General features: G+C 40.6%; 1 protein-coding gene across 3 annotated transcripts in view; it reads left to right on the forward strand.

The window, feature by feature from the left end:
- F8 (coagulation factor VIII) overlaps positions 1-12,117 on the forward strand; it is a 149,363-nt gene that overhangs the window by 99,587 nt on the left and 37,659 nt on the right. The gene's annotated exons all lie outside the window — the stretch shown is intronic.

Consider the following 12,117-nt stretch of genomic DNA (forward strand, 5'->3'; position numbering starts at 1 on the left):
CAACCTAAGTGTCCATCAACAGATGATTGATTAAGAAGGTGTGGTATACATACACACAATGGAATATTACTCAGTCATGAAAAATAATGAAAATTTGCCATTTCCAAAAACATGGATGAATCTAGAGGGTATTATGCTTATGTTATCATATGTTATCACATACATGTGGAAGCTAACAAATAAATGAATGAATATACAAAACAAAAACAGATTCATAGATATAGAGAACAGACTTGTGGTTGCCAGTGAAAAGAGGGTGAGGGGAGAAGAGGGATGTGGCTAGGGGACTGAAAGTTACAATCTGCTATGTATAAAAAGGATAGATTGCAAGAGTGTGTTGTTCTACAGCACAGAGAAATATAGCCATTATTTTGTAATAACTTTAAATGGAGTATAATCTATAAAAAAAAAAAATTGTTGAGTTACCATGTGGTACACCTGAAACCAATATGATGTTGTAGATCAACTATACTTCAATGTTTTAAAAAATCAGATAGACTTAACTCCAACTATATTTTTAAAGTAAATGTAGATAAATTAAATGTATCAGTTAAAACAAAAATGTGGCTTCCCTGGTGGTCCAGTGGTTAAGAATCTGCCTGCCAATGCAAGGGACATGGGTTTGATCCCTGGTCTGGGAAGATCCCACAAGCCGTGAGACAACTAAGCCCAGGCTTTCGAGCCCACCAGCCACGACTTCTGAGCCTGCATGCTGCAACTACTGAAGCCCACACACCTAGAGTCCATGCTCCACAACAAGAAAAGGCAGTGCAACAAGAAGCCCACACACCTCAAAGAAGACCCAGCCCAGCCCAAAATTAATTAGTTAAAAAGAATTTTCAAAACAAAACAGAAAAATGTCAGACTTCCTTAAAAATTCGTGTAAACTATTTATTGTTTATAAGAGACACACTTAAAATCTAAGGATCTAAGTTAAGTAGAATTGTTACCAAAAGAGTATGTGGGTAGGGTCCAGCTGCTCGCTGCTCAAAAGCCAATAAACAGGCCAGGTTGGTGGAAAGGAAAGTTTGCTTTATTTCAGATGCTGGCAACTGGTGGGGAGGGTGGCAGACATCTGTCCAAAGGCCAATCCTGCAACCCACCCCCACCCCCGCCGCCGACAAGCAGGGAGTGAGACTATTTATAGACAGAGTTGAGGGGGGAGGTTACATGCATAAACAGCACAGTCATCTCTAACAGGCATGTTCAGTTTTTCATCAGTGGTCTGACTAGCATCATCTTCATTGTTTTACGTACAGTTAATCTGCAGTTCTGGGCTGCACATGTTCCCATTTCTTTGCAGTCAATTTCTTGGAATTGTGGCAGCTCAAGTCCTGGGTACAGTCTGGTCATCATGTAGTTAACTTCTCCACCTGGTGTTTTGGTATCTATAAGACAGCTCACAGGATATGGCTCAGAATATTATCTATAGCCCTTGAGAAAGAACTAAAGGTCCTTGACTATGCTTAATGACTACATTATTATTATTTAGTCTCCTTTGACTGTTTTCCTTTGTTTCAGCATTTCTCACTTCTCTGATTAAACTTATTCTTTGACTAAAGTTTTCCACAGGCAAAAGGCAGGCAGAAGACATGGAGGGGAGGCAAGGACCATAGAGTCCTGCTCTGTTTCAATCCACCTTTTTCTTTGATACTCCTCAATCTTGAGGAGGAAGAGATACTGAACAAGAAAGGCAATAAACTTGCATAGTACCTGGACAAACATTTGAAAATTACTAGACATATTAGGAGCCTGGTAGGCTGCAGTCTGTGGGGTCGTGAAGAGTCGGACATGACTGAGCGACTTCACTTTCACTTTTCACTTTCATGCATTGGAGAAGGAAATGGCAACCCACTCCAGTGTTCTTGCCTGGAGAATCCCAGGGATGGAGGAGCCTGGTAGGCTGCTGTCTATGGGGTCACACAGAGTCAGACACAACTGAAGCGACTTAGCAGCAGGAGCAGACATATTACAGTGAGTATAATAATCAAAATCCACCTTTGTACTGTTTTTTTGTGTGTGTTAATGATTAAAGCAGATTACAATGTATGTTTAATAGGCTACAAACAGGCTGTTTTGGTTAGGCTAAAGTTCCAATTAAATCCTGTATTGACCAGAATGACTTTTCCATACCTCAATATATGAATATATTTTCCATAATTTTTCCCTTTTAAGTTGTAAGTCTTTCCATAGAGAGTATTGATAATATATTTTTCCAGCATTGCCAGAGTGGTTCATTTGCCTGCTCTGGGTCTATCCATGTCCCTTGGTGCTCCTTTTTATTTATATATTTGCCTAGTTGTCCACGTTGGGGAAAAACTAATCAGGTATCATGAACAGGCTCAGAGGTTAATAGGGAAATGCTTTATAGACCATACATTTTATCATTATACCCAATTGTCACACAAACATTGTACATGTGCTTTCAGTAGTACACTTAAAGCCAGCAGTGCTACACATCATGAGCAGCTATACTTTGTGACAACTTTACTGGACAATTTTTCCATCCTGAACATTGGGGTCAAAAGTATGATTAGAAACAAAGCAATTACTTTCCATTAGAAGTCTCTGTTACCAAAATCAGATCAATATTCAGGAACTTTGCTTTCTTAAGAGAGAAAAACCAACTTCAGTCTTGTATCAGTTTACTGTTAATAGCAAAATTTATATACCTAATTAAATTTAGTCTAATCTTAATCCTGATAATGTACACAATTCTTTTTTTTTTTCCAAATTCCTTTTTCACAAACCTTTGGTCTCTTTCTAGATCCAAAAAAATTTGTCCTGTATTTCTTCATCCAGAAACAAACAACTGTAGGACAAAATTATTGTCATCATTTTTCCTCAACAAAATATCTCCATTCTTTATATCTTCTCTTTGTTGACAGCGCATATCCTACTTGCTTTACATACCAAAATGTTTCACTTATCATTTTTACACATCACAATTTTTAACCTTGAAAGTTTTAACAAAACCAAGAAACAAGTGATTGAAATGTTACACCAGCATTTTCTGATTGGCAAACTTAAGAACATATTCCATAACCTCAAAAAATACATTTTTTTCATAGCATAATTTTTCTTCAGTGGTACAACATGCATGTTTAATAAAGCCAAAACATCTTTAGTTTCCCTCTTGGTCTTAACGAGAATACAAAAGTAGGTAATCAGTTTATAGATTATCACCAGAATAGCCAAATTATACATTCAATTTTAAAGCCTTTTTTCCTTGTTTTCTTTGTACAATTAACCCAAGGCTGAAGATTCAGGCAAAGTGGACTGTGTTTATATTTCAAGGACATGATAACCATTAACTTCAAATTTTCTCCTAGGCACATTTTTGTTTTCCCAGGGTCTGAAAAAAAGTGTTTTATCAAGTTAGCTTTCCCTACCTGTGTATGCAAAAAGAACAGGTTTTTTGAATTTCAAGAGTTTCATCTTAACCAGTTTTCTCCAGAGTGTAAAGAATACTGTAACCATACATTGTCAAAAAAAAAAAAAATCATCTTTCTTTTTTTAGCTATAAATTCACAACTAAAATTTTTCTTAGTGAATTGAACCTGGATTTCCCAATCTACATAAGACAACAAGAGTACCAATCATACAAATGGAATACACACCCACACACCAAATGACAGATCTGTCATAAACCCTTTCTGAGGCTGACTGGTACAAAGTCCCAAACCCAGCACAAACGGTCCTCAGTGGTAGTCAAATGTCAGAACCAATTGGCAAAGTGCCCAATTGGCAAAGTACCCAAATGAAACTTGGTGGTCATAAACAGTCCTCAACAGCAGTCAGATGTCAGAACCAATTGGCAAGAATGCCCAAAAGCACTTCATGCTCACAAACGGTCCTCAATGGCAGACAGACATCAGAACCAATTGGCAAAAATGCCCAAATAGCAGTCAGTGTTCATAAATGATCCTCAACATCAGACACATGTCAGAACCAACTGGCCAGAATGCCCAAACAGCACCTTGTGTCCCAACAGTTCTCAACATCAGACACACATCAGAACCAACTGTCAAGAATGTCCAAACAGCACTATTGCTCACAAATAGTCCTCACAGCAGTCAGAATCAATTGACAAGAATGCCCAAAAGCACTAGCACTCACAAATGGGAAGGTTGCCCGTGTGCACACTGGTGGACTTACCTGGTCTTGGAGCTCATCATCTCATCCCAAGTGCAAGCTTCCATTCCACCAAGGAAAGTGTAAGTTGGGAGTCAGTCCTGAGTAGGGTAGAAACAGGGAGGATCCTCAAGTCAAATGGCTTTTGCAACTGCTAGGAATGTCCCCCAAGTCCCCTACCTGGGGATAGCTAGCCATGAGCAGCAGGCTCATACACTGTCATAGCTATAGCTCTCCCCTGGAAGACCCAGGAATGCCAGGTGCCATAAAAGCACAGGAGCCAGCAGTGGCCAGCCATAGTCAGCAGTGGCCAGCCATAGCCAGCAGTAGCTAGCCCCACTTTTGGCACCAAATCTGTTACGGAAAGGTATGTGGGTGGGGTTCAGCTGCTTGCTGCTCAAAAGCCAGTAAACAGGCCAGGCTGGTGGAAAGGAAAGTTTGCTTTATTTCAGATGCCAGCAACTGGGTAGGGGAAAGTGGCAGACGTCTGTCCAAAGGCCAACTCCCCACCCCCCAACAAGCAGGGGTGAGAGCTTTATAGACAGAGTTGGGGTGAGGGTTCTACGTGCAGAAACAGCAGAGTCATCTCTAACAGTCATCTTCAGTTGGTCATCAGTGGTCTGACTAGCATCATCTTATTGTTTTAGGTACAGTTAATCTGCATTTCTGGGGTGCACTTGTTCCCATTTCTTTGTGGTCAGTTCTCAGAATTGTGGCAGCTCAAGTCCTGGGTACAGTCTGGTCATCATGTAGTTAACTTCTCCACCTGGTGTTTTGGTATCTATAAGACAGCTCACAGGATATGGCTCAGAATAGCATCTATATCCCTTGACAACTTGTCCAAAGGAACTAAAGGTCCTTGATTATGCTTAATGATTACATGATTATTATTTAGTCTCCTTAGACTATTTTCCTTTGTTTCAGCATTTCTCACTTCTCTGATTAAATTTATTCTTTGACTAAAGCAAGAGTTGTGTAGAAATAAGGAGGAAATGTTATAATAATAAAACAGCCAATTCAATAGGTAGCCATACATTCTTAAGTTCAGTTCAGTTCAGTCATGTCCAACTCTTTGCGACCCCATGAATTGCAGCACGCCAGGCCTCCCTGTCTATCACCAAATCCTGGAATTTACTCAAACTCATGTCCATCGAGTCGGTGATGCCATCCAGCCATCTCATCCTCTGTCGCCCCCTTCTCCTCCTGCCCCCAATCCTTCCCAGCATGAGGGTCTTTTCCAATGAGTCAACTCTTTGCATGAGGTGGCCAAAGTATTGGAGTTTCAGCTTCAGCATCAGTCCTTCCAGTGAACACCCAGGACTGATCTCCTTTAGGATGGACTGGTTGGATCTCCTTGCAATCCAAGGGACTCTCAAGAGTCTTCTCCAACACCACAGTTCAAAAGCATCAATTTTTCGGTGCTCAGCTTTCTTCACAGTCCAACTCTCACATCCATACATGACCACTGGAAAAACCATAGCCTTGACTAGACAGACCTTTGTTGGCAAAGTAATGTCTCAGCTTTATAATATGCTACCTAGGTTGGTCATAACATTCCTTCCAAGGAGTAAGCGTGTTTTAATTTCGTGGCTGCAGTCACCATCTGCAGTGATTTTGGAGCCCAAAACAATAAAGTCTGACACTGTTCCCGCTGTCTCCCCATCTATTTCCCATGAAGTGATGGAACCAGATGCCATCATCTTAGTTTTCTGAGCTTTAAGCCAACTTTTTCACTCTCCTCTTTCACTTTCATCAAGAGGCTTTTTAGTTCTTCACTTTCTGCCATAAGGGTGGTGTCATCTGCATATCTGAGGTTATTGATATTTCTCCCGGCAATCTTGATTCCAGCTTGTGCTTCTTCCAGCCCAGCGTTTCTCATGATGTACTCTGCATATAAGTTAAATAAGCAGGGTGACAATATACAGCCTTGACCTACTCCTTTCCCTATTTGGAACCAGTATGTTGTTCCATGTCCAGTTCTAACTGTTGCTTCCTTCCTGCATACAGGTTTCTCAAGAGGCAGGTCAGGTGGTCTGGTATTCCCATCTCTTTCAGAATTTTCCACAGTTTATTGTGATCCACACAGTCAAAGGCTTTGGCATAGTCAGTAAAGCAGAAGTAGATGTTTTTCTGGAACTCTCTTGCTTTTTCGATGATCCAGCAGATGTTGCCAATTTGATCCCTCTGGTTCCTCTGCCTTTTCTAAAACCAGCTTGAACATCTGGAAGTTCTCGGTTCACATATTGCTGAAGCCTGGCTTGGAGAATTTTGAGCATTACTTTACTAGCGTGTGAGATGAGTGCAATTGTGTGGCAGTCTGAGCATTCTTTGGGATTGCCTTTCTTTGGGATTGGAATGAAAACTGACCTTTTCCAGTCCTGTGGCCACTGCTGAGTTTTCCAATTTGCTGGCATATTGAGTGCAGCACTTTCACAGCATCATCTTTCAGGATTTGAAATAGCTCAATTGGAATTCCATCACCTCCACTAGCTTTGTTCGTAGTGATGCTTTCTAAGGCCCACTTGAATTCAGATTCCAGGATGTCTGGCTCTAGGTGAGTGATCACACCATCATGATTATCTGGGTAATGAAGATCTTTCTTGTACAGTTCTCTGTGTATTTTTTCCACCTCTTCTTAATATCTTCTGATTCTGTTAGGTCCATACTATTTCTGTCCTTTATCGAACCCATCTTTGCATGAAATGTTCCCTTGGTATCTCTAGTTTTCTTGAAGAGATCTGTAGTCTTTCCCATTCTGTTGTTTTCCTCTTATTTCTTTGCATTGATAGCTGAGCAAGGCTTTCTTATCTCTCCTTGCTATTTTTTGGAACTCTATATTCAAATGGGAATATCTTTCCTTTTCTCCTTTGCTTTTTGCTTCTCTTCTTTTCTCAGCTATTTTTAAGGCCTCCTCAGACAACCATTTTGCCTTTTTGCATTTCTTTTCCATGGGGATGGTCTTGATCCCTGTCTCCTGTACAGTGTCATGAACCTCCGTCCATAGTTCATCAGGCACTCTATCAGATCTAGTCCCTTAAATCTATTTCTCACTTCCACTGTATAGTCATAAGGGATTTGATTTAGGTCATACCTGAATGGTCTAGTGGTTTTCCCTACTTTCTTCAACTTAAGTATGAACTTGGCCATAAGGAGCTCATGATCTGAGCCACGTCAGTTCCCGGTCTTGTTTTTGCTGACTGTATAGAGCTTCTCCATCTTTGACTGCAATCTGATTTCGGTGTTGGCCATCTGGTGATGTCCATGTGCAGAGTCTTCTCTTGTGTTGTTGGAAGAGGGTGTTCGCTATGACCAGTGCATTCTCTTGGCAAAACTTATTAGCCTTTGCCCTGCTTCATTCCATACTCCAAGGCCAAATTTGCCTGTTACTCCAGGTGTTTCTTGACTTCCTACTTTTGCATTCCAGTCCCCTATAATGAAAAGGACATCTTTTTTGGGTGTTAGTTCTAAAAGGTCTTGTAGGTCTTCATAGAACCATTCAACTTCAGCTTCTTCAGTGTTACTGGTTGGGGCATAGGCTTGGATTACTGTGATATTGAATGGTTTGCCTTGGAAATGAACAGAGATCATTCTGTCATTTTTGAGATTGCATCCAAGTACTGCATTTCAGACTCTTTTGTTGACCATGATGGCTACTCCATTTCTTCTAAGGGATTCCTGCCCACAGTAGTAGATATAATGGTCATCTGAGTTAAATTCACCCATTCCAATCCATTTTAGTTCACTGATTCCTAGAATGTCAACATTCACTCTTGCCATCTCCTGTTTGACCACTTCCAATTTGCCTTGATTCATGGACCTAACATTCCAGGTTCCTATGCAATATTGCTCTTTACAGCATCAGACCTTGCTTCTATCACCAGTCCCATCCACAACTGGGTATTGTTTTTGCTTTGGCTCCATCCCTTCATTCTTTCTGGAGTTATTTCCAGTAGAATAATGGGCACCTACTGACCTGCCGAGTTCGTCTTTCAGTATCCTATCATTTTGCCTTTTCATACTGTTCATGGGTTTGAACATACTGTTCAAGGCAAGAATACTGAAGTGGTTTGCCATTCCCTTCTCCAGTGGACCACATTCTGTCAGACCTCTCCACCATGACCCGTCCGTCTTGGGTGGCCCCACATGGCATGGCTTAGTTTCATTGAGTTAGACAAGACTGTCCTGTGTGATCAGATTGGCTAGTTTTCTGTGATTATGGTTTTTTAGTGTGTCGGCCCTCTGATGCCCTCTCGCAACACCTACTGTCTTACTTGGGTTTCTCTTACATTGGACGTGGGGTATCTCTTTATGGCTGCTCCAGCAAAGCGTACCTTATAATGTAATTTTTAAATACACCAAGTAAAACTTGATATAATTAGAGAAATAGATAAATTTCCAATTGCTTTTAGAGATAGCTGATTTAAAAAGTATTGATGTCCAGATATGCAGATGACACCACCCTTATGGCAGAAAGTGAGAAAGAACTAAAGAGCCTCTTGATGAAAGTGAAAGAGGAGAGTGAAAAAGTTGGCTTAAAGCTCAACATTCAGAAAACTAAGATCATGGCATCCGGTCCCATCACTTCATGGCAAATAGATGGGGAAACAGTGGCAGACTTTATTTTGGGGGGCTCCAAAATCACTGCAGATGGTGACTGCAGCCATGAAATTAAAAGACCTTTACTCCTTGGAAGGAAGGTTATGACAAATCTAGATGGCATATTAAAAAGCAGAGACATTACTTTGGCAACAAAGGTCGATCTAGTAAAGACTATGGTTTTTCCAGTAGTCATGTATCGATGTGAGAGTTGGACTATAAAGGAAGCTGAGCACCAAAGAATTGATGCTTTTGAACTGTGGTGTTGGAGAAGACACTTGAGAGTCCCTTGGACTGCAAGGAGATCCAACCAGTCCATCCTAAAGGAAATGTCATTGGAAGCACTGATGTTGAAGCTGAAACTCCAATACTTTGACCTCCTGATGAGAAGAGCTGACTCATTTGAAAAGACCCTGATGTGAGAAATGCAAATCAAAACCACAATGAAGTACCATTATACGCCAGTCAGGATGGCTGCTATCCAAAAGTCTACAAGCAATAAATGCTGGAGAGGGTGTGGAGAAAAGGGAACCCTCTTACAATGTTGGTGGGAATGCAAATTAGTACAGCCACTATGGAAAACAGTGTGGAGATTTCTTAAAAAGCTGGAGATAGAACTGCCATATGACCCAGCAATCCCACTTCTGGGCATACACACCAAGGAAACCAGATCTGAAAGAGACACATGCACCCCGATGTTCATCACACCACTGTTTATAATAGCCAGGACATGGAAGCAACCCAGATGCCCATCAGCAGACGAATGGATGAGGAAGCTGTGGTACATATACACCATGGAATATTACTCAGCCATTAAAAAGAATTCATTTGAATCCGTTCTAATGAGATGGATGAAACTGGAGCCCATTATACAGAGCGAAGTAAGCCAGAAAGATAAAGACCATTACAGTATGCTAACACATATATATGGAATTTAGAAAGATGGTAACGAGAACCCTATATGCAAAACAGAAAAAGAGACTCAGATGTATAGAACAGACTTGTGGACTCTGGGAGAAGGCGAGGGTGGGATGTTTCAAGAGAACAGCATTGAAACATGTATATTATCTAGGGTGAAACAGATGACCAGCCCAGGTTGGGTGCATGAGACAAGTGCTCGGGCCTGGTGCACTGGGAAGACCCAGAGGGATCGGGTGGAGAGGGAGGTGGGAGGGGGGACTGGGATGGGGAATACATGTAAATCCATGGCTAATTCATTTCAATGTATGACAAAAACTACTGTAATGATGTAAAGTAATTAGCCTCCAACTAATAAAAATAAATGGAAAAAAAAAAAAAAAAGAAAAGACCCTGATGCTGGGAAAGATTGAAGGCAGGAGGAGAAGGGGATGACAGAGAATGAGATGGTTGGATGGCATCACTGACTCAATGGACATGGGTTTGGGTAAACTCCAGGAGTTGTTGATGGACAGGGAGGCCTGGCGTGCTGCAGCTCATGGGGTCACAAGGAGAAGGACACGACTGAGTGACTGAACTGAACTGATGTCCCAAACATCAGTAAAGAAGTTGACTCTTAAACAACACCAGTTTGAACTAAGAGCGTCAACTTAAATGAATGTATTTTTTAGTCGTAAATACTACAGTACTACACAGTCTGAGATTGGTTGCATCCTTAGATACCAAGGAACCAAGGATAGAGAGGGCTAACTATAAATTATACTCAGATTAATCCCTTTGTTTGTCAAGGGTCAGTTGTAGAAGATTTTAACATAATTAACAAAGCATATCCAGGGACTTCTCTGGTGGTCCAGTGGTTAATCCACCTGCCAATGCAGGGGACATGGGTTCTACCCCAGTCTGGAACAATTCCACATTCCTTGGGGCAACTGAGCCCATGTACCACAACTACTGAGCCCATGCTCTAGAACCCATGCTCCGCAACAAGAGAAGCCACTGCAATGAGAAGCCCACACACTGCAACTAGAGAGTAGCCTCCACTCTCCACAACTAGAGAAAGCCCATAAGCAGCAGTGAAGACCCAGAGCAGCCAAAAATAAATAAATGAAGTAAAAAAAAAAATCACACCCAGCAAGTGCAACTTTAACATTTTTTCAAGTTCACATGGAGTATTTAATAAAGTAGATCATATGCTGTGCCACAAAACAAGAAATTTTAATTCATTACAAATATATGTAAGGTGTCATATATGTAAAATAGAAATAGATTATTGTATCTTGAGAAAGAGTATCTACAAAAATGTATACCAAGCATCATATTTAATGCTGATCCATTGAAAGCTTTCCTTTAGATATCAGGAAAACATCACCACTTTTCATTATCATCACTTCTATTCAATACTGTACTGAACACTGAAGCAGTTAAAACACTGGAGTACCGGGGAAGTCCCTAGCCAAGACTCTCTTGGAGAAAAGGAGCAAGATTGGAGGAATTGCTGTGTAACATATTGAGACTTATTTTAAAGCTATGGTAATGTAAGAGCTGGACCATAAGGAAAACTGAGCACCAAAGAATTGATGCTTTTGAACTATGGTGTTGGAGAAAACTCTTGAGAGTCCTTGGACTGCAAGAGATCAAATCAGTCAATCCTAAAGGAAATCAGTCAGTTGCTGAATATTCTTTGGAAGGACTGATGCTGAAGCTGAAGCTCCAATACTCTGGCCACCTGATGTGAAGAACTGACTCATTGGAAAAGACCCTGATGCTGGGAAAGACTGAAGGCAGGAGAAGGGGATGACAGAGGATGAGATGGCTGGATGGCATCACTGACTGGATGGACATGAGTTTGAGCAAGCTCCAGGAGTTGGCAATGGACAGGGAAGCCTGGTGTGCTGCAGTCCATGGGGTCATGAAGAGTCAGACACAACTGGGCAACTGAACTGAACTGAGAGTAATAATTGGCATAGGAGTAAACAAATCAGTCAGTGAAACAGAACAGGAAATGCAAAACTTATATACGCATTTGACTTATGAAAAAGGTATCACAGAAGAGCAGTTTTCAACAAATGTGCTGGAAATATTTGATATCCTTATGAAAAAATATTAAATTGGATCCCTAATTCATACCACACTCAAAAATCCACTCACAGTGGGTTCCAAGTCTAAATATAAATTTAAACCATAAATCTCTTAGAAAGAAAAAATAAGAGAATATCTCAACAATGTCAGGGTAAGAAAAGAAAGAGAATTGATATCAAGAAACAAAAATAATTAACTATGAAAATTTTAAATAAATTTCACTACATTAAAATTACAAGCTTATGCTCCTCAAGAGATAACAAAAAGGGAATGAAAAATTAACCACAGAAGGAAAAATTAACCACAGAAGGAAAGATGTTTGCAGCACAAAAGACCATCAAAGACTTGCATCAAGAAGATATAGAGTACTCCTTTGAATCAATAAGAAAA

The sequence above is a fragment of the Odocoileus virginianus genome, unplaced genomic scaffold (assembly GCF_023699985.2).
Source record: "Odocoileus virginianus isolate 20LAN1187 ecotype Illinois unplaced genomic scaffold, Ovbor_1.2 Unplaced_Scaffold_16, whole genome shotgun sequence".
Classification (NCBI taxonomy): domain Eukaryota; kingdom Metazoa; phylum Chordata; class Mammalia; order Artiodactyla; family Cervidae; genus Odocoileus; species Odocoileus virginianus.